Genomic DNA, 22,991 nt, shown 5'->3' with positions numbered 1-22,991 from the left:
CCACATACATCCCACATCCACAGACATTGGTATCCAATATGTATCAGCCCCTGAAAACATTCATTTTATTTACAGACGAAGCACTTCTGAATTTCAATGTTACACCTCAGCAGTACATTAGTACGTATCATTATATCACACGGATGATCCCTGGAATGGTAGGTTTAATGTACGAGGAACAGCTAAGGATCCTGGGATTGTACTCATTAGAGTTTAGAAGGTTGAGGGGAGATCTAATAGAAACTTACAAGATAATGTATGGCTTAGAAAGGTTGGATGCTGGGAAGTTGTTTCCGTTAGGCGGGGAGACTAAGACCCATGGGCACAGCCTTAGAATTACAAGGGGTAAATTTAAAATGAAAATGAGGTGACATTTCTTCAGCCAGAGAGTGGTGGGCCTGTGGAATTCATTGCCACGGAGTGCAGTGGAGGCCGGGACAGTAAATGTCTTCAAGGCAGAGATTGATAAATTCTTGATCTCACAAGGAATCTAGGGCTACGGGGAGAGTGCAGGGAAGTGGAGCTGAAATGTCCATCAGCCATGATTAAATGGCAGAGTGGACCCAATGGGCCGAATGGCCTTACTTCCACTCCTATGCCTTATGGTCTTATTATACAGCTGTGGCCAGGACACTTTGCACCAGGGACATACACACAGCTCATGGACTAGAACAGGCTATATCTCTTGACTGTTCACTTGCTGTCTTAACATTTGCTCAATTTGAGCCTATCTGGATGCTCCCAGCATCCCTGCCTTGCCTTGTCTTGCTTTTTTGAGCCTTTTCCCTGAGCCAGAAATATCAGGTTTACAACTTCGCTTTGTCTTGCTTTTCTGAGCCTTTTCCCTGAGCTAGAAATATCAGGTTTACAGTTTTGCTGTACTGATGTGCCATTTAACATACATAAAGCCAAGAAATGCATCATAGTTGACAGTGTTAGTCATGTCAAGTGAGATATCATTTAGTTAGGCATCCATGGATGCAATAAATTGATATCACTCTCCAATACTAATTCAGGGACTTGAATATGATCAGTCAACTGTTCAAGGCAGTCAGAGTCAGGATCCGCTTTATGTAAGGGGCGAAGGGCCAAATTTTATACAGCCACCATCTATCTTGTCTCTTTCTGTCCTAGATGTGAGCTTGCTCGCTGAGCTGGAAGGTTAGTTTTCAGACGTTTCGTCACCATTCTAGGTAACATCATCAGTGAGCCTCTGATGAAGCGCTGGTGTTATGTCCCGCTTTCTATTTATCTTTCTGTCCTGTTAGAATGGAAAGGGACAGTTAATAACGGAGATGAAAGCATGCAGCACAGCTGTCATCATTCGGTGCAAGTTTTGCAAGTGAATGAGTAGATGCTACAGAGAGGCTTTGCTCTGGATCAACAGAGAATAAGGCAAAATTTTGCAGGTGATAGTGGGATTGGTAAAGCATGATCCTTGGTGAGAATTGCACTATAATAATGGAGATAGTTTGAGTGCGAGAAGATGGTGGCACTTGTGTTAGTGGAGTTCAGAATTTCATTGAGTTTCTGTTACTTTGTTGTGCATTCTTCTAGTCAGCTGAGATTATGCTGAGCTGGATGACAACTTCAGAACCAGTTGGTATAAATCTGATGTCATGGCCGTTATTGTTGGCCAATGGGGAATGGAAAGTACCGTTGTTGCACCATTCCAACCAAGAGGACTTTGAGGCCCCTGCATGCACATCTGGGCTCAACTTTCCATTGTCCACTATGACCAGAGAAAATGGCAGGGTCCACGTAGGGCAACTGTGCACTGACAAAGCTTGTTCAGAGGCAAAACAGTCCTTTAAAGATAATGCCGATCCCAGAGATAGTGGTCCATTCTCGGATATCTTGGCAGTGGTGAGTTTCCTTGGAATGATGGATGATAGAATCTGGTAGAAGGGTCTCTATGGGTGGCATAGGTAGTAAATGAGGTAAGTTTGGCAAAATACAGTGAAAGTTCTTGCTTGGTCACACATCAAGAAATCCTGCACAGAACACTGCTGTGAAACTTGCACAATTTATGCTTAGCTAATAAGAAGCAAGTTTTACCCCTTGGTTAACACAAGCTGGTAAAGAACATATACTTCTTCCAATGAATACATCTAGTTTCCCATATATGGTCATCCAAACGACATCATGCACCCTGAGTTATACATATTTTTACATAAACAGAAACCAAAAAACTATCCTCAGCAGAAATATAATAATCATTCTGCTTCATAGCTCTGTAATTGTGACTTTATTTAAACAAAAATTAATAGTTCCCTTAGATTTTCAGCCAAGCTATTATTCATTCATTGTGATGTATGCCAGATAGCAAAAAGTCCTTAATGCATGAAAGCAGTAGAAGAGCTTCTTTCATCGTTCCGCACATTGATAGAATTGAACCAGCCGTGGTGAGATGATATTATGTTGAAGTCAAAGCTAAGTGCAGGAAATATCAACAAAAATATCAGGATGTGTGCAGCAATCCTAACAGAGTAATAGCTAGCCTGGACTGAATTCAAAACTACAAAACAAGCAACTGATAACAGGGTTCCGATAAAATCACTCTCATTGGGAAAATTCAGTTGGTTGAAAGCTCTAGAAAGTACTTTTCGAACATTCCCCCCCCCCGGCCCCAGTGCAAGATTACCATTTGACTAAAACATGCTCACAACTTCTTAATCAATAATCATTAAAAACATATGGATATTAAAAACAAAATGGAAAACTAAAAGTAGAGTTGTTTCTGATTAATATGCTGTGTAACTACAGCAATTGATAGCATTACTCTGTGATAGCTTGTCTTATAAACAATGGTGCATAGACTTTCAAAGTCTACTTCCTGTGGTGAATAAGCATTTTCAAGGGTTATTGCATTCATATTCATTGAACGTCTTCCTCACTTTAATAATCGACATTCAACTCCACAAATAAATGTCCACCTTTTGGAAGGGGCTGCCACCAAAACAAATAGGAGCATGGCAAAAAGCCCTGTTAGCCGGCCTGGCAACCATGTCCTTGAATTTAAGTTGTGTACAGCCAGAAAAGTGAGTGCTGAAGGGTGTTTATACCATGCACGTATTAATTCCATCTTAAGTAAGTACCCTACACTATTATGATTAGAGCATTTCAGTGGCCTGAAGCCCATTGTAAATCAAGGGCCCAGTTGCATTTTTTTTTCTTTCATGGGATGCAAGTGTTGCTGCCAATACCAGCATTTGTTTGCTGGCTTTGTAGCATTTGGCCAGCACTTTTTCTGAAGAAGGATCTAGGCCTGAAACGTCAGCTTTCCTGCTCGTCTGATGCTGCTTGGCCTGTTGTGTTCATCCAGCTCTACACCTTGCTACCCCAGCATTTGTTGACCACCTATAATTGTCTTTGATGATGGGGACCTCCCGTGTTTCATTCATTGCAGTATAGGTACACGGCATATACTCATGTGACTTGGCCAACATTTTCGACCTCATATGCTGCAGGCAAGGATACCCCGAGTGTTGGTATATTGGTGGGACAATGCAGATGCTACAACAATGCACAAATGGATGAATGGACACCGCACAACAATTGCCAGACACACGAATGTTCCCTCCCAGTAGGGGAATACTTCAGTGGTCAAGAATATTCGGCCTCGGATCTTTGGGTAAATGTCCTCCAAGGCAGACTTAGAATTATGCAAAAACACAGAGTCGCTGAGCAGAGGCTGATAGCCACATTTGGTACCCATGAGGATGGCCGGACCTGTGATCTTGGGTTCATGTTGCACTTCAAGTGACCCCATAACACTATACAGATAGACACATACACACACACACACACAAATCTATGGAGTGAATATGCATGTGCGGATTTATATTTGCAGATGCTTTCTATCTTGTTCAAAAAACACACAATTTGTAGACACGGTCAGTCAACGGGCATTTTATAAATTCTTGCTTTGGAAATAAAACCAGTCTGACTCCTGTTTAAAACACAGACAGATTCTAAATGAAGTCTCACACCTAAAATGTATTGTCTGACCTGAAACGCTACTTCTTGCATACGCTAATAAAACGTTTTGTTATCTCAGGGCAGTGACTTGAAAGAAATTCTGGGATTTGCATTTTAACCAATTGAAACTCGTGTCTCATTTGTAACTGATTAAAGATTTAACAGGTGGGAGTCAGCCAGCCATTTTAGGTTTATTCAATACATTTGCATCAGTTGTATGATTTTTAGATCTTTTACTTGTAAATCCTGTGTCTTGATGCCTCTCTCACTACACCTGATGAAGGGGCAATGCTCCAAAAGCTAATGTTTCCAAATAAACCTGTTGGACTATAACCTAATATCGTGTGGTTTTTGACCTTATCCAACCCAGTCCAATACTGGCACCTCCATACCTTGTTCTTCAAGTGGCAGCAGTTATGAGTTTGGAAGGTGATATTAAAGGAGACATGGTGAATTGCTTCAGTACATCTTGTATACAGTGCTGACACTGTGTCAGTGGTACATGGAGCGAATGTTGAGATTGGTGGATAGTGTGCCAATCAAGCAAGTTGTTTTATATTGCATGGTTGTTGTACTTCTTGCATGTTGTTAGAAATGTACTCAGCCACGCAACTGGGGAGAATTCCATTACACTCCTGATTTGTGCCTTGTAGATGGTAGGTAGGATTTAGGGAGTCAGGAAGTGAGTTGCTTCCCTCAAAATTGCTCCTATAATCACCTGCATGCTCTTCTAGCCATAGGTAGAAGTTACAACTGACTGGCCCAGTTCAATCTGCAGCCAGTTTCACCCCAGGATGGTGATTCTGGGGGCTTCAGTGATGGAAATGTCATACAATATTAAGGGAAAATGGATATATTCTCTCTTGTTGAAGATTACTATTGTTTGGCACTTGTGTGGCATGAGTGTAGGCTTATCACTTATTAACCCAAACCTAAATATTGTCCATGCATTGATGCAAATGGTCACGGTCTGCTGTGGTAGTTGTGAATGGTACAGAGCTCTTCACAGACTTGATTAACAGTATTACTGTAGTGAAAAATAAAACAAAATTCTGACAGTACATACAGATCCAAAGACTTTCAATAAGACATCCCGTTACCCCACTACCCATTACTAACCATTGAAGCATGTTGCTACAACTTGTGAAGGCAAAGGTCTCTCCTATACTAGATTCAAAAGATGGTGTCTGACATTTGAAACAGGATGAAATCAGCAAGTTTTCTACCTACATTGTGGGTGCTATATGGCAGATATATGTCTACATGCGTGCTGTTTGGCATTTCCACTGCTCCAGATGACTATCAACACAGACAGCATGATAGAGTCAGTAATCTTCCTGGAGTGGAAGCTAACATTGAGGATGCGGCACTCCAGTAATGACCAGTCACCAGACAAATAGTCGATAACAATGCTCACGTGTGCCATCAACATACTTTCACAACTTAAAAGTTATATATGTAATGACTGCACAGAGGCTGAGAAAAGTGGGATGGTCTAAAATTAACACACGACGTTTATTCATAAATAATCACTTTCTTTATTGACCATGAATAATAGAAAAATGATGACTGCAAATGATAACATGTTTTTTTTCAGTGAAAGTAGGCATGTTTGGGGAATTACATAGACGATTTGCCCTAGTCATGTAACCTGTGCTGTAAGTACACTGAATTTATAAGGATAAGCTATTAAAAACTTCCAATGAAAACACAATTAAACTTTGTGAATTAAATCAGTTTATTCTGCCACACCTGCACAATACCAAGCTCCATGTCATAAAAGTGCTTGCATCAGATGAACATCACATACAAAAGAGATTTTGATTTTTTTTCTTATAGTGTGTTATCAAAGTATTCAATTCTAGAGTGTAGCAATGATTTAAACACAGCTGTATTCAGCACATAATGACTTACTTTTGACTTGTCCAGCAAGGCTTTACTTCATGTACACAGCACGGGAAAAAAAGTTGTTCGCTTTCATTGTTCTCCCTCACAAAGTTAGAAAGCGTGTTTTAATTGTTGCAAGGTAAATCTAACAGCACGTCCAAGTGGTTGACTGTCATCACTTTTATCTCCGTTGAGAATGACACATTGAAAATGTTTACTCAAATGAAAGTTTATTCACTTTTGCTTCTTTGCCCTCCCTCTGCTGAAAGAGAAAATTCCCCACATTGTGTTTTCCTGTTGGCACTCGTACAGAAATGATTCTTTCTCACATTAAGTCCAATTCACAGATGTTTGTATTTTGTTGCAATTTCAGCCACAAATTAAGTTTCCATTGTTTTTAATTTTGTTGCATACTACAGTCCTTCTTTTTCAAAGCCTGGGACTCCCCATTCACTAAAATGCATCTGCACAGTAATATGTAAATTAAAGCTAATTACGTGACTTGGCTGATTATCCTTCATTCACATCATTGACCAACAATTCAATGGCGGCTGGAACCTGAGCTACTCTGCTGGAAACAGACATACAATAAAAAATTAGCATTAAACACTCAAGTAAATCCCAAGAGGAAAATATCCCAAATACACAGAATGAATACAGCACCAGGAAAGCAGACAAATGTCTGGGGGAAATGCAGGTGATTTTTATAAGGGCTACAAAGGTGGTATGCTGGCTGGCTGAAATCCATCTCACAATGGAGCGACAAGCCTTTCACAATCCAGACAAGCACCATTCTGTGTGATCACACCACCTTCTTTCCAACTGACTGCCACAGTCTGAGAAAATCTGCAAAGACCTGAACTCATAGGATAGCCCTTATGCCCCCCAGATCACATGGAAATAGAGCGCAGAATTGCTGCAAAACACTGAAATGGAACACCATCTGCATGAGAATCAGGATTGCTCTGAGAAAAAATATATTTTGTTCTGTTTTTTGAAGAAAAAATACATTTTGCTCTGTATTTCTGGTAATGCTTTGCAGTTCCTGTACAGTAATATTACAAATCTTTTAAAGTTACATTTTAAAAACAATTTGAGTCTTTAAAAAATAGCTGACTTTAGACAGCTCCTGAGGACTACGGAGTGATTTTTAAAGAATTGAATCTCTCAAGAGAGAAAAGTTAATTTATGATTTGATGATGATTTACTACGGTTTCAAACTGAGGGTGAGCAAGTTCCTTCATCACCTTTAAGATTTTGTCTTGTTGAGAGCAAAAGATTTTGGCCACATTAAAAGAAAGGTTCAAATTGTAGATTGAATTACCACAATCTCCTATTTAGACTTTTATTCAACATTTGTTATGAGATCACAACGATAAGAGATCTTTTCTTGCTGCTGAAATATATTCTAGGATATTTCAAACTACTTTGAGATGGTCTGAATTTCATCAAAGAAGGAGAGGAATCCTGCAAATAAAGTCATCTGGCTTCTGCAGTCAACTAAACAGCAAAATGCCTAACCGCAGCATGCCAGAAAAGAAGCAGACTCTCTGTCTCTTCTCACTCTTCCGTTTTAAAAGTCCCTTAAGAAATTAACTTTAATTTTAAGAACTATCACAGCTACTGGTCATTCGTTGTACTTTCAATGCCTTTGCTCTGGGCAAAATGTTAACTGAACTGAGAAACATCAGGCCTGCACAAAATAGAAACCGAATGAAATTCAATTTTTATAATTACTGTTTTGTCTTCATCTGTCACTATTTTATGCACAAATGTGTTAGTGTGGCTGAGTCTGAGCATAAGAAAATGTATAGGTCCACAGGCAAATATATTTGATCACAGCCATGTAAAGGGAAATACACTAAAATTGTTTGTGACATTATTGATTGCTATAAATCCTGCTATAGATATTAAATATACCTTGCTTCTGCAACATTTGGATTCATTGGGCATATATCTCAAAATTGTAGGTATAATACAATCTTAAATAATGATTTGAAAATACAGCACTGAATGTGAGAGATATTTTATATAAATAGCATTTCCTTATTGAGCGATCTGGGGAAATATTTTTGTTGGAATTAACTATGATGTATTTAACATTGAATTTGTGAACTTGTGCCACATGAAGAGTGATAATCTTTGTGACTTTTTTGCATCTGTTAAGTTTATCGAATCTATTTTGCAAAATTTTTAGCCAATCTTTATCTTGTTAGCAGTTTAGGGCCAAGTTAGGTGGATTGGACATGCTAAATTGCCCATGGTGTCCAAGGATGTGCAGGTTAGATGGATTAGCCATGGGAAATGCAGGGTTATGGGGATAAGGCGGGGGGGGGGGCGGTAAAGGCCTGTTAAAATGCTCTTTGGAGGGTTAACTGGACTCAATGGTCCAAATGGCCTGCTTCCAAACTGTAGGGATTCTATGATTCAAACAATTATAATTTTGTTAATGTCACTTGGGTCATCACTGTAGAAAGTGCTGTCTTTATAGTAGGTAGGAGGGAAGAGGAAGAGAAAGATATTGATTCAAGTCAGTCCTCCAAAAAGCCAAGGCAATCCCACCACTGCATCACAGAAATTGTATGTATCTGTAGGAGACTTCCAATTATAAAATGGGTTCAGTTCCAGGCCATCAAGGCAGGCTGGCAAGTGGCACAGCTACACAAGCAAGAAAGAGTATATGTTAGCACTCTGAGTGCAGGATACATTATGCTATGCTTAGTTATCTGGACACATTGGAGCCCCATAGTAAGAGAAGGCTGAGAATGTCATAACAGATAGTCGCAAATATAGATGCCATTGTACCGGAAGAAATGGAACGTTAAAACAACAGCAGGCAAATTTTTTTTTAAATGAATTTTTTTTACAGTGACTGCATTCCAGGGTAAATGTGCAGGTATGTATCAATGTAAGTGGCAACACACCATAATAAAACCACAGTTGTGAAGCCCTGTATGAGTGAGTGGCAGAGTTCATCACCCTTCACATAGACACAGAATCCTAAGCACAGAGGACAATGGACTTTACCTTGACAACCGATTTCGTCAGGTTCAGAGAATAATCAACTGCATACATGGTAATCAAGGCATACTTAATCAATTCATTTATCAGAAGGCATTCCATTCTGTCAACCTACCCACATTTCCTCAGTGAATGTAACAATGTCTTCATCCTCTCCTGCATCAATTATTCCATCCCACTTCCAAAGTGGCTAGTCATTGACATGAGCTATTCTTTAATGAGGTGGTTCCTCACTCCTCACCACAAAATAAAAAAATCCGACAGCATTAAAGCTTTATAATGTGAGCCGCACTCACTTGAGGCTATCACTAAACATGAAATTGTAGGTGTATGAGATATGTTTTCAGTGCCTTGACAGCCCTGGAGGTACCCTGCAATATTCATCTGCCAGAGTCTCTAGGATAGTGACTGTTAATTGTGGTTTAATATCCCGATTTACTTGTGGCCAGTATACAGATTCACATGCTAGCTATTCTGTAAACGGAATGCTACATTCTGTACAATGCAGCCTAGAAAAAGGCCAATATTGAAAGAGGAAAGGGAGGAGAAAGTAAAGGAAGCAAAGTTCAAGAACTGACCCACACCTATGTATAATTTGAAATGTCTGCTGAGTTTGATCAGTTCCTTCAACCTGAATAATTCACAGCCTACCAGAATTAGTGGGGATTTGATATTCTAAGCAAAACATCAGTATTGTGACTCTAACCAACTAACATAAAATCCTGTCTCTATCTCAATGCATATGTAGAATTGTCTAATTGTACCATGAGGCTAGTGGGACATCATCAATTACAATTTTAGATTGCAACTATCTTCTCACCTCCAACACATCTATACCCAGACTCTCCCAATAAAGCCTGAAGGTCCACGTTCTACTACTCCCTCCCAGGATCAAATTGCTTCCCAAACTACTGCATCCACTCAATGCACTCTCAAACTGCATGCATGCCTTCCATTCACTCCTCTACCACACAATATGACGCAACATCATGTTTTCCTCTGAATGTTTTTGTACTACAGTTTTGGTACCAACCTAATTCAGTGCTGCATGACATTCCATCTCTGGACTTTAATGCTCCACTGCAGTACTTCTCAAAGTTTGTGCCGAAGGTCAATATACAATCTTAAGCCATACTCATGGGTACACAAAGTTCAGTAAATATATCTGATGAATGAATAGTAAATACTTTCAAACTATAGAATGACTTACAAAAGAAAGATAATTCTTTTAAGCATGAGAGTAAACTAATAGCCTACTAAGAAAGGAAGACATTTTTGAAAAATCATTTCGATAACAAATTCTCCACCGCTATGTCTATATCCGCGCGCCTTTCTCCACTTCATCTTTTGAAGGAACAGCACTCCAAAAGCTTGCAATTTTAAATAAACCTATTGGATTATAACCAGGTGTTGTGTGACTTCTGACATTGTCCACCCCCATCCAACACCATCATCTTCCACATCACAAACTGGAACGAATAGCCTTTAACATAATAGATTATTGTTCATATTCTGGCAGATCAAATTTTGAAACTAAAGGGCTGTTACATGTTGAATTTGTTATCTGCATCTCATCATATTTGTCGTTGTTCATTAAATATTTAAACAATTGCATTTTCTCCTTCTTTATTTTTTTTTGTTACTCACAGCTCAAATTGCATATTTTTAAGAATTCATCTTTGGATATAAATATTGCTGGCACGACCAGTATTTTCTGCTCCATCCTTAATTATAGTTGAGAAGATACTAGTGAGCTGCCTTCCTGAACAGCTGCTGTCCATGTAAATGTAGGTAAATCTAAGGTATCAGTGATAATTGGAACTGCAGATGCTGGAGAATCTGAGGCAACAAGGTGCGGAGCTGGATGAACACAGCAGGCCAAGCAGAATCCTAGGAGCAGGAAAGCTGACGTTTTGGGCCTAGACCTTTCATCAGAAGATGTAAGGTAACAGTTCAGTTTAAAATTTTCCTTTTCTTACATGCGTAGGACTTACTGAGGCAATAGTTAACACTGCCAAGTAGATGCCTACATTGTAATCATACTCAAACAGCTTTACTAAGTGCAGAACAAAGACAATTCGTATAACATCTGTAAGATCGTGAAAATTTTCAGTGGTGCAAAATAAACCAAAATAAGACACCAAATTACATAAAGTGATGACGATTATGACAGTTCTTCACAGACACTATCATGATCTGTGGTGATTGTATATTTTTGCAATTTCTAATGACATCCAAGTTTTTTTAATTTCTAACTCGCACTCTCTTCCCAGTATGCAGGTTGGTTGTACTCTCCCTGCTTAGTTATTGTGTATCTCTTTCATTTTCCTCAGTTTTCAAAGAAGAATCTTCTGTATCATGGTTTGACAATTGATTGCTGAGTAAGGTGATTTGCATAAAACTTGCTCAGGATAGTAATTCCTTCTCTGTCGGTGTGCTTAAAAATGCATCAATGCAATGTGAAAATCTTGTTTGTTTCTTCACACTTGACACTTGATGATCATTGAATTGGAAGTGATTCAGCATGTACTATACGCCTGTTCCATCAGTCACTGCTGCCGACGTCAGATTGGCCTTCTTGAGACCGAATCCATGGAAAGCGACTTGCCCAGATGGAGACCCTGGCCATGCACTCAGATACTAGCAGGATTATTCACTGATATCTTTAACCTCTCCTTACTACAACCTGAAGTCTCTACCTGCTTCAAGAGAAAAACCAGCACCAGTGAAAACATTTGCAACATGCCTCAATGACTACCAGCCAGGGGCTCTGACCTCCATAATTATGAAGTGCTTGGAAAAGTTAGCACGGCTCACATCAACTCCACCCACCTGGCCTGCCTCGATCCTTTGTAATTTGCCTACCGGCAAAACAGGTCCACAGTGGATGCCATTTCCCTTGCCCTGCACTCATCCCTGCAAATTATAAGGATACCTACATCAAGCTTCTACTTGTTGACTACAGCTCTGCCTTCAAATCTATAATCTCATCCAAAATAATCTGCAAACCTTAAAACTGAGGCCCCTGCTCCACCCTCTGCAACTGGATACTCAACTTCCTGACCTACAAACTGCAATCAGTGAGCATAGGCAACAGCACCTTCTCCAGAACAATCTTTAACATCAGGACCCCAAAGGGTGTGTACTCATCCCCTTACTGCACATTCCTGTACATTCATGACTGTATGGCCAAATTTCATCTGAACTCCATCTTGTTTGCTGACGACACTACCCATCGGAGGTGGGATATCAAACAATGATGAGACAGAGTGCAAGAAAGAGATAGAATGCTTAATGATATGGTGCCAAGAACAACCTCTCCCTCAATGTCAGAAAAACTATTAAGAGCTGATCATTAGCTTCAGGAAGCAAGGAGGAGGATACACCCCTATTTATATAAATGGAGCTGAAGTGGAGACAGTCGAAAGCTTCAAGTTCCTAGGAGTATGATCACTAATGATCTCTACTGGGCCACCTATGTTGGTGCGATGTTCAAGAAGGCACAATAACACTTCTTCTTCCTCAGGACACCAAGAAAATTTGGCATGTCCATAAGACCCTGGCCAACTTTTACAGATACACCATAGAAAGCATTCTATCCAGAAGCATCACTGCTTGGTATGGCTACTGTTCTGTCCAGGTCTGTAAGAAACTACAGAAAGTTGTGAACACAGCCCAGACCATCATACTAACCAAACTCCCATCCATTGAGTCCATCTACACTTCTTGCTGTTGCGGAAAGGCAGCCAAATCATCAAAGACTCCTCTCACCCCATTCATAATCTCTTCCAACTTCTTCCGTCAGGCAGATGGCATGCAAGCTTAAACACATGTACCAAAAGGTTCAAGAACAGCTTCTTCCCCACTGTTATTAGACTTCTGAATGGACTTCTCAAATGTAAATTCGATATTGATCTTGCCTCTGTACAACTTTTTTGCAGCTACAACTTTGCATTCCTTGTACTGTTCAAACACCCTATAATCTTAGTGTCTTTGTATGCTGCGATCTGTTATACTGCACACAAAGCAAAACTTTTCACTGTACTTAGGTACAGATGACAAAATTATATCAAATTGAATCAAAATGCTAAACTCTGTGAGTGTGGATTATGCGTTGATGACATGATGTTGGTTTCTGTACCCTTAGTACATATGTCTTGAAACATACTTTGGCCTTGTAGCAGCCTCCTGGCTGCTAACACACAGATAGATTGCTAACTTGTCTAAGTAGCAAGGGATTTTGGGTACATTGGCTAAGTAAAACTATGAAGTTGTAAAACCTAAGCAACAGGCATGGTGCAAACACCGCAGCCAGGTGCTAATGACATTAGCATAATGTAAGTAACAACATTTACCCTGGACAGACATACTCCCAACAATTTATCCCCCAAACAAAGGAGGGACCAGAAAGGAAATCACCTGGTCCTTCTGCATACGGAAGCAAACAGAAGCAAACCATCCAAAAAGGTGTAAAAACAAGGTTCACCTGCAGACCAATCTCTTGCACCCTCTTGGACCTTATGAGGAGACCAGTATGCCAAAAGGAAGAGACTCACTGACCATCCAGAGACAGATGAAGAAAGAAAGCAGCTTCGCAGTCCCACAGAGACAGAGAGAGCATGGCTGTGTAAATCTGCAAGAAACTCAAGAAGGATTATAAGTTTAAGGGTACAAACAGGATTAGAGATATTTTGGTTGTTGCAGAAGCTATTGTAACTTGCTTCTTCATAAAATAGGGACTGTTTTGCTTTGGTACAGGCTTGAGTTCATTGTGATTTGACTGCTTTGGTATTGTGGGACACCTGGGCAAATTCATTCGTAATGACCTGTTTGGGGTTGTCTGACTCATTTTGTTGTAGATCTGGACAACATTTGGCAGCCCTGGGTGAGCTTCGATAAAAAGTGACCTTCAGTCCTCTGAAGTTAAACCCGTCGGCCTGGTATTCTCAGAATTCTGCCGAAGCCATGTTTAAGACGGCAAATACCCCACGGGATTCAAGTGAGTAATGGAGGATACAGGCGTCTGACCAGAAGTTGGCTCATCAGCCAGGTGTTCTACAACCCGTAGCAAGCAAAGCATGAGCTCAAAAAGGATAGCATGGTATAGAGGTGCTCTGAGGAAGTCAGCCGAGAGAGGAGGACAGGCATGTACTTCCTGTGTGCGAACCTTAGAGACATCAGCTGATGTTGACTCCCCTACATAGTCCACTACCCTGTTTGAAATGACTACCAGATGTTTTAAAGACTAACTGGAACAAGCTGAAGATATTGGGTCAGAAGCTGAGGGATAGATGTAGTACACAGGTGTGGGAAATTCTAGTCAGGCCACAGAAGAGGTTAAAGACTTATCTCCGGATAATACTAGAAGGGATCACCATGCTATAACTCTACACGTCTAAGGCTTAGAGTGGCTGCATCAAGAATTTAGCTGAAGCCTTACACCAACTACGGCCACTTTCCATGCCTTAATAACATGAAGGAGGAATCCAGTAAAGGACCCAGCAATTATATGCTGACTAGCAAAATGTGGGAAGTGCCCCCTTGTCTGACTTGAGAGGGCATTATCAGACAGTACCTTCTCATAAAGCGGTCCAAACACAGAGAATTCTGTAGAAACCCAGCCTGGCCCTGGACCACAGGTTCCATGGCCTAAGAGATATGGGCAAGAAATACATGACAAATTAAGAGAGTCATTCAGGGATAGTAAGAACTGTTGATGCTGGAGTCAGAGATGACACAGTGGAAGAACACAGCAGCCCAGGCAGCATCAGAGGAGAAGGAAAGTTAACGTTTCAGGTTGGGGCCCTTCGTCAAATATGGGGGAGGGCGAAGGGAGCTCAGTAATAAATAGAGAGAGGAACGATGGAGCTGGGGGAGGTAGGTGGATGGTGATAGATGAGTCCTGGTAGGCAGTGAAGGGATTGGTCAGTGAGGTGGGTAGGGGTGCAGATAGGTGTGAGAGAAGATGGACAGGTTGTGTCAGGTCAAAGAGGTTGGGATGAGAGGGAGGGGTAGTCATGGAGTGAGGCTAGGGGTGAGGAGATTTTGAAACTGGTAAAGTCCACATTGAGACCATTAGGTTGTAGGCTCCCAAGGTGGAATATGAGGTGCTGCTCTTGCAGTTTCTGGTGTGTATAATTATGACACTGGAGGAGGCCCAGGATGGACATGTCACCCAGGGAGTGGGAGGGGCTGATGAAATGGTTCGCTACTAGAAGGTGTTGTTGTTTGTCACAGAGCACAGATACTCTCCAAAACAATATCCAAGCGTGGTCTCACTAATGTAGAGGAGGCCACATCGGGAACAGCGGATGCAGTAGACCACATTGGTGGATATGCAGGTGAACCTCTGTCTAATGTGGAAGGTATTTTTGGGTTCTTGGATGGAGGTGAGGGGGGAGGTGCGGGGGCAGATGTTGCACTTCCTATGATTGCAGGAAAAGCTTCTGGGATTGGTGGGGCCAGTGGGGAGTGTGCAGCAGATGAGGGATTCGCTGAGAGCGCGGTCTGAACGGAAGGCAGATAGGGGTGGGGAAGAAATATATCTTGGTTGTGGGGTCAGATTGCAGGTGGCAGAATTGGCGGAGAATGATACGTTGAATCCGGAGGTTATTGAGTTGATATGTGAGGACAAGAGAAATTCTGTCTTTGTTTTTGTTGTGGGCAAGGTATGTGAGGGCAGAGATGTGGGAAACGTAAGAGATGCAGTCGAGAGCATTTTTGACCACTGTGGGGGCGGGGGGGGCAGCCGTGTGGTATAACACCTTTCATCCCAATCTCAAGTTCACATGGACCATCTCTGATATCTCTCTCTCCTTCCTGGATCTCACTGTCTCCATCTCTGGTGACAACCTCAAAACTGATATCTATTTCAAGGCCACCGACTCCCACAGCTACCTAGACTACACCTCATCTCACCTACCTTCCTGCAAGAATGTGATCCCCTACTCCCAATTCCTCCACCTTCACCGCATCTGCTCCGAAGATGGGGCATTTCCAGATGTCCTCTTATTTCAAGGATCCGCAACTTCCCCCCTTAACCACACCAATATCTCTAGCTGTCAATTGCAGCAGCTCATCAAGGTTTGGAATAATGACAACTGCAAGGATACTCCTGGTGAGGCACTGGGCTAGGTGCTAGGGATTTCAATTATTTCCAGTCATAAAGTTGGGTTGAGGGCATTTTGAAATCAAAAATATCAGAATTATTAAAAATGAAGTATTTAGATGGGTTACTAAGACACTCTCCCATAACTGTAGAGAGACAATGGACATTGATAGGACCATTCTAAGTAAATGTGAACAAACACACCATAACATATGCCCATACCTGTCAACCATAAATCTGGCACCTCCCATATCTACCTATGTCCTAATCAAACTCACCTTGATAAATCTCATGATGTTGATGGTTAAGAATGCAGACTGGAAAAGATAGATATCCAACAGATAGGGACAATCACCATGAATAATATCTGTACACGCACATAAGGAGTATATAACAGATGGAACTCCCAGGGTTATCACTATTATCATTTCTGTTTGTTCTGATTACTGAATGGTATCTATGCATCATAATCTTGTATGGATTATCACAACAAGATTTTTCTTTTTTTCTACATATAATTATAGCATTTATCAAATGCATGATGATAATCTTGACAAATGGCTTTCACAAATGTGTAAGCTCCCCTGACAACTAACAGAACAAACCTTTACAATTCAATTTGAACATCATTCGCACAAGCTTCTTTACATTCAAAAAGGGGGAAATGTAGCAGCCTCCTCGTGGCTAAAACACAGTTGGATTGCTAACATGGCCAAACAGCAAGGGATGCTGGGTGCATTGGCCAAATAAATCTCTGAAGCCATAAAACCTAGACACCAGGCACAGTCCAAACACAGCACCCAGGTGTTAATGATATTAGCATAATGTAAAAGTGAATATTTACCTTGGATAGACATACCCCCAACAACTTATCCACCAAACAAAGGAAAGCTCAGACAGAAAGGCACCAAGTCCTGCTACACAAAGAAACAAACAGTAGCAAACCATCCAAAAATATATAAAAAGAGGGTTCAACTGTGGACCAATCTCTTGGACTCTAGACCAGTGTCTTTGACTCTGTTAGATATTCTGAGGAGGTAAACATAGCAAAAAGCAACAATTCACTGAATGTCTGGAGACAAAGAAGAAGAGAGAAAGCAATTTCACTGTCCTACAGAGACACAGAGAGAGAGAGAGAGAGAGAGTGCGTGGCTGAGCAAATCTACAATAATCTCGGGAAGTAGCTCGAGGCAGAATATGATTCGAGACAGTTTTGTTTTGTGGTAAAAGTTATTCTAACTTATCTCCTAATAGAGTTGGGTCTGTTTTGTATTGGCACCAGCTTGTGTTCATTGTGAGTTGACCGTTTCAATATTGTAGGCAATATTCATTCATAACATTCAGGCTGCAGTTGAATCACTTGTTTTAAGGAGGAACTAGACATCAACCTGTTCTCAGGATCATTGTGTTGCTAAGTTGTCCAATAATGGGAGTTTGAAGAAGTAATCCATCACAAGGATGTAATCTTCCCCATACAGTGTAAAGGGTCTGTTCCTACTTTTGTCCAAGGAGTGGATGGAATATTATGTAGATGTAAAGGCTTCATCCAGCGTTGGAGTTAGTACATTTGTGTTGTCTCAAATGCATTCACAAGACATTGATCCAGATTTGTCCCTGGCACATACGTGGATTCACGGATAAGCCACAAAAACAGAAATTGCTGGAGAAATGTTTCAGGTGCAGTGGCCCTTCTTCAGAACTAGATAGTAGCTAGGAAAAGGTGATATACAAGCTGAAGATAGGAGGTCGGGGCTAAAAGACTGAACAATATGTGAACAAGGAACCCAGAGGGATTCCCATACAATTGCAAGAAGTGTAAGACTTACTTGTTTATGTCCTCCCTTCTCATTCTTCAAAACTCCAGGCACACCTTCCAGGGGGAGCAGTGATTTACCTGCACTTCACTCAATCTAATCTACTGTATTTGCTGCAACACCTATGCTCTGTCTGGAAAGTGACCCTGAGCTTCTAATGTTCTGCCACTTCAACACACTGTTCCCTAGCCAACATTTCCATCCCAGGCTTGTGGCAGTGCTCCAGTGAGTTTCAGTGTAAGCTAGAAGAGCAGTATCTCATTTTTCCCTTGGGGACCCTACAAATTTCAGAAGACAATATTGACGTCAATGATTTTAGGGCCTGAGCACCTTCTTCCATGTCCTTTATCCACCCCCTTCACCCTGTCATTACATAGGCTCCCATCAGCACAGCTAACCCATTTTCACCTACTCATAGGCCCCATTATGAGCTTTTCTATCTTCCTAGCTCATCATTATTCATTCCTACGTCTGCTTAAGTGAATTTCTTTCTCACTTGCCCCCTTCTGCACATATTAACCATCTTGACCCCTTGTCTTCAGCAAATGTACAATTTAGTTCAAGATGAAGGGTTGCCGAACTCGAAACATCAGCATCTAAAGAGAGAAAACACTTACTAGGCTTGCTGAGTTTTTCCAGCAATTTCTGTTTTTGTTTCATATTTCCAGCATTTGCAGTTCTTGGTTTTATATTCATGTGTCAGCCATCTTGTCAGTGCGATACTCATCTGTGCCTGGTGTAGTGTGGATCTGATATTTCAGCATTAGGATTTTGGTATTGGGACTTGTTTGTTCTTAAAAGTGATCATGTTCATCTCAGTGTGAACAAAATACGCAAATCTTCTTGGGTATAGCTTTAATATTGTCACACCATCCACGGATTCCAAGATGGTGGCAGTGGGGCTGGCAGTGTTTGGCTCATGTGGCACATTCTGCCACATCTGCACAGCTTCATAGTTGTCTTTCCAGCTCAGTAACATTTGTTTTTGTTTTGGTCACTCTGGGGCCTCCTCTTGATGTTCTCCTGCAGGAGGCTGGGGCCCCATGCATCTGCATCCCTCCCTGGAGTGACAGCATTAGAAGACAAGCCAGGACACTGTTGGTTGACTCAGAGCCAGAGCCTGTCAGTCAATGTCTAGTGTCAGAGGAGATGCAGGACCCATGCAGCCTGACTGCAGCTCAGAGATGTGATGGCAGGAAAGAAACATATTGCCAGCACTCTGGGGGCAATGTCGGATGGCAGCAACTGGAAGAGTAGAGAAGGTGAAGTCCGCAAAGATTGTGAGGTCCACAGAAAGGGAAAGATGAACTTTTGAGTCTGTTTCAGTTTTAGTAATATTACTTCAATATTAACTTCTTCAGTATTTTACCAGTTATACAATTTGTTCAGTAATTTATTCTGTAATCCAAGATGGCACTGGAACGTGGCAACATTATTCAGTTTTCACTGTTCCTAGGTACAAATTGACAATATCTTAAAACAATCTAAATCTAAAATAAATCCCTGGATAATGACCTGTTGCAACTCTTTTCTTTCTTCAGCAGCTGCCAGTTGCAAATGTTTACCCTGACTCTGGCCATGTGTAAAAGATCGACCTTGAGAACATCTTCAACTTGATAGTGTAGATCATGAAAGTTTAGATCAAGAGGAGTATCATAATCTTTGTGTGAGTTGGGAAATCTATTCAGCATGTCAGATGCAGTTAACATGGAATTAGGCTTGTCTCTCACTCCAAAGCTATGTCCCTGTAGATCTCTGATGTGCAACACGCTGCTGTGTTCCACCGCAGTGGATGGAGTTTGAATCTCATGAACTGTGACTATACAGAGGTTAGTGCAATTGGTAGTCCTGCAGACCATTAATAAACTGCTGATCCGTTCTACTGTCAGACTATCTTTCATAGGCTGTACCACAGAACACACCACTTACTCAGGCGCATGTCTTTCAGGAGGCATTGAGGTAATATGTAGGCTCCTGTGCCAATTTTATTTTCTTGAGAATACTGCCTTGTTTTTCAGGATGTGTTATTTTAATGATTGCAAAAGCTTCTGAATGCCCAAACCAATCTCAATGTGATATTAACAACTTGGAAGTTTTGGTCAGCTTCTCATATTTGTATTTTGTTTGTTTGACCCTCAAGCTTGCTGATGTGTTTGATTGGTACATTGTGTTAACACTTCCTTTGCTGCAGTGTTGAGGTGTTTACAGCTTGTAAGTCAGTTGTGTTTTGCTGTGGGGTCAGACTTTGCCTTTGGAATCAGATTTTCTGTACATGCATGTCAGATGTCCCTTGATGCTACATACATTATAGACATCAAGAAAGGATGGACAGTTTCAGGTAACTACTTTTACTACAGATTTAGGTGGTTTGATGTGCTTTGCTAACCATAGTATTAATGTTGGCTGCACCTAAAGTATTTTATTGGTGTTTCAAGATGAGTTCAACGTGGGGAGTGCCCATCCATAAGTCATCAACCCCATTATCCACTTGAAAGATCAAGCAGAACATATGGTATATAATACAAAAGCAGTTAATGTTGAGCTATTAAACATGATTTTCTCATTGCATTGTTGCATTTTCATGCAGTACAAATGGAGAAGGGATTATCAGCCGCAGAGGCGAAATTTATGCTTAGAAGATAAGTTCAAACAACATCCCAAATGATGAATTATCAAATGATTCTCTCCTGATTTAAAGGAATCAAATGCACAAAGTATTCCAGATGTGATTAAACTAAGCTTCTGTACATTTGAAGCAAGACTTCACTACTCCTGTGCTTAAATCGTCTTATGATAATTGTTTGTTAAACCTACATGTTAACATTTAGTGGCTTAGTACATAGCATACCTAGGACCCCTTGGCCATCTTTACCTACTAACCTCTTAATATGTAACCCATTTATTCCTAGTCTCTGTTTTCCACCTTTTAGACAACCCTTATTCCATGCTAGTATATTACCTCCTATTCCATGTGCTTTCATTTTACTAGTCAACCTGCTTTATCTGAAAATCCATGTATATCCATTGACACATCTCTATTAAATCAGTTAATTACATTGCAAAACACTCCAATACATTTGTCAAGCAAAATTTCCATTATAAAGCCTTGCTGACTGTAAAATCAGATTATTATGATCCAAATGTCCATTTATTTCATGATGGTTTAGTGATATTATCACTGGGCCATTGATCCAGAGACCCAAATAATATTCTGGGGACCCAGGTTCAGATTCCACCACAGCAACTGGTGGAATTTGAATTCAATAAAAAATAATCTGGGATTAAGAGTTTAATGATTACCATGATTCTATTGTCAATTGTTGGGAAAAACCCATCTCATTCTAAGGAAAGGTCACTGGGCCCAAAATGTTAACTCTGATTTCTCTTCACAGATGCTGCCAGACCTCTTGAACATTTCCAGCAACTTCTGTTTTTATTTCCATCTAGTTGACTAATGTCCTTTAGGAAAGGAAACTGGCAGTCTCACCTGAGATAACATGGTGTGAAGCTGGATGAACACAGCAGGCCAAGCAGCATCAGAGGAGCAGGCAAGTTGACGTTTCAGGTCGAGATTCTTCTTCAGAAGAGACAGAGTTAACGTTTTGGGTCCAGGTCAGTTCTGAGGAAAGGTCAGTGGACTGGAAATGCTAACTCTGTTTTTTCCTTCGCAGATGCTGCCGGACCTACTGCGCCTTTCCAGCAACTTTCTTCTTATAATAGAACTGGGAAGCATTTTAGCAATGTTAATTGTGAAATCATGATTCAACGTTTTAAAAACCTACTTATTTCATCAATCTTCTGTCAGGAAAGATATCTGCTGTACATTTCTAGTCTGGCCCACATGTGATTCCAGATCCACAGTGATTCGAATCTATCTTAACACCCTCTAAAATTGCCTGAGAACCTATTCAGCTCAAGGCAATTGTAAATGATGCTCAAATGCATGAAAGAATTAATAAAAGTTGTCTAAATCGAACAATTACACTGAATCAATTATTTTCTCAATGGGCCCAGTGCAGATATCAATATTCTGCAGAAAGTAGCTTTTCAATATATTATTGTTCTCGAATCATACTTGCTGTCCAAGTTAAATAATTTACACATTTCACCCTTAAACAAATATTTTAAACAGTGTATAAAGCCTGAGCTTGGACAGTGATTCACTGCAAGTGATCAAAAGGATGTTACAGGAGGCCTTGGTCAAGGCTGATATTGTTGCACAAGTATCATAGACAGGATGTTAATGATGTTCTTCATGATCATTTTTTTTATTGATACTTGCCTTGATTCCCTTCAAGAATATCCATAATTAGTGATCTCAGTCATAATCTGAATTCATCTTCATTCTTTCATGGGAAGTGACATGACTGATGGGGGAGCATTTGTTTCCCCAATCCTTAACTTCACTTGAAAAGATGACAATGAGACACCTTCTTGAACCATTGCAGTGTATCTGATACAGGTACATCAATGGTGCTGCTAGGAAACAAGTTGCAGAATTATGATTCAATAACAGTGAATGGTAATGTAGTTCCAAGCCAGGATGTGAATTGAAAGGAAATTTGCAAATAGTGGTTTTCCCTTACATCTGCTGTCATTGTCCTTCGAGTTAGCAGATGCACTTGGAAGTTGTTATCAAAAGGAAATTGACAAATTTCTGCAGTGCATTTTGTATATAGTACACACTGTGCATCAGTGGTAGAGGGCATGTTTTTATGGTAATGGATTGGATGTCATCAATTCACCTGCTTTGTCCCAAATTCTGTTGAGCTTCTCACTGAAGCTGCAATCATTCAGACAAATGGAGAGTTTTATAACTTGAAGATGATGAACAAGTTTTAGAAAATTGGGATGTGAGTTTATGCACTGCAGAGCCTCTTTTAAATGGGATATGGTTCAGTTAGTTTTCTGAATCATGGCTACCACCAAGATGTTGATGGTAGAGGATTCAGTGATGGAAATGGCATTGTATGTCAAAGAAAATGACTGGATTCTCTGTTATTGGAGAAGACTATTGTCTGATACTTGTATGTTGCAAGTAGTAATTGTCACTTGCCAGCCCAAGCTTGAATGTTGTCAGGTCTTGCAGCATCTAGACATGGACAGCTTCAGTATCTGAGAAGTTGCAATTGGTACTGAATATTTTACAATCATCCATGAACATTTTCATTTCTGACCTT

General features: G+C 40.6%; 1 long non-coding RNA gene across 1 annotated transcript in view; it reads right to left on the bottom strand.

Moving 5' to 3' along the window:
• The window catches only part of LOC132210540 (uncharacterized), a 145,488-nt gene extending 139,463 nt beyond the window's left edge, over positions 1-6,025 (bottom strand). The window contains exon 1 of the long non-coding RNA XR_009446678.1: positions 5,896-6,025. This is a non-coding gene — a long non-coding RNA (uncharacterized LOC132210540). The remainder of the gene's footprint in view (positions 1-5,895) is intronic.
• Between the last annotated feature and the right edge of the window lie 16,966 nt (positions 6,026-22,991).

This window comes from Stegostoma tigrinum, chromosome 1 (genome assembly GCF_030684315.1).
Source record: "Stegostoma tigrinum isolate sSteTig4 chromosome 1, sSteTig4.hap1, whole genome shotgun sequence".
In the NCBI taxonomy this organism is placed as follows: domain Eukaryota; kingdom Metazoa; phylum Chordata; class Chondrichthyes; order Orectolobiformes; family Stegostomatidae; genus Stegostoma; species Stegostoma tigrinum.
Note: the sequence above shows the minus strand (reverse complement) of the source record. Positions and strands in the feature narration are given on the sequence as shown.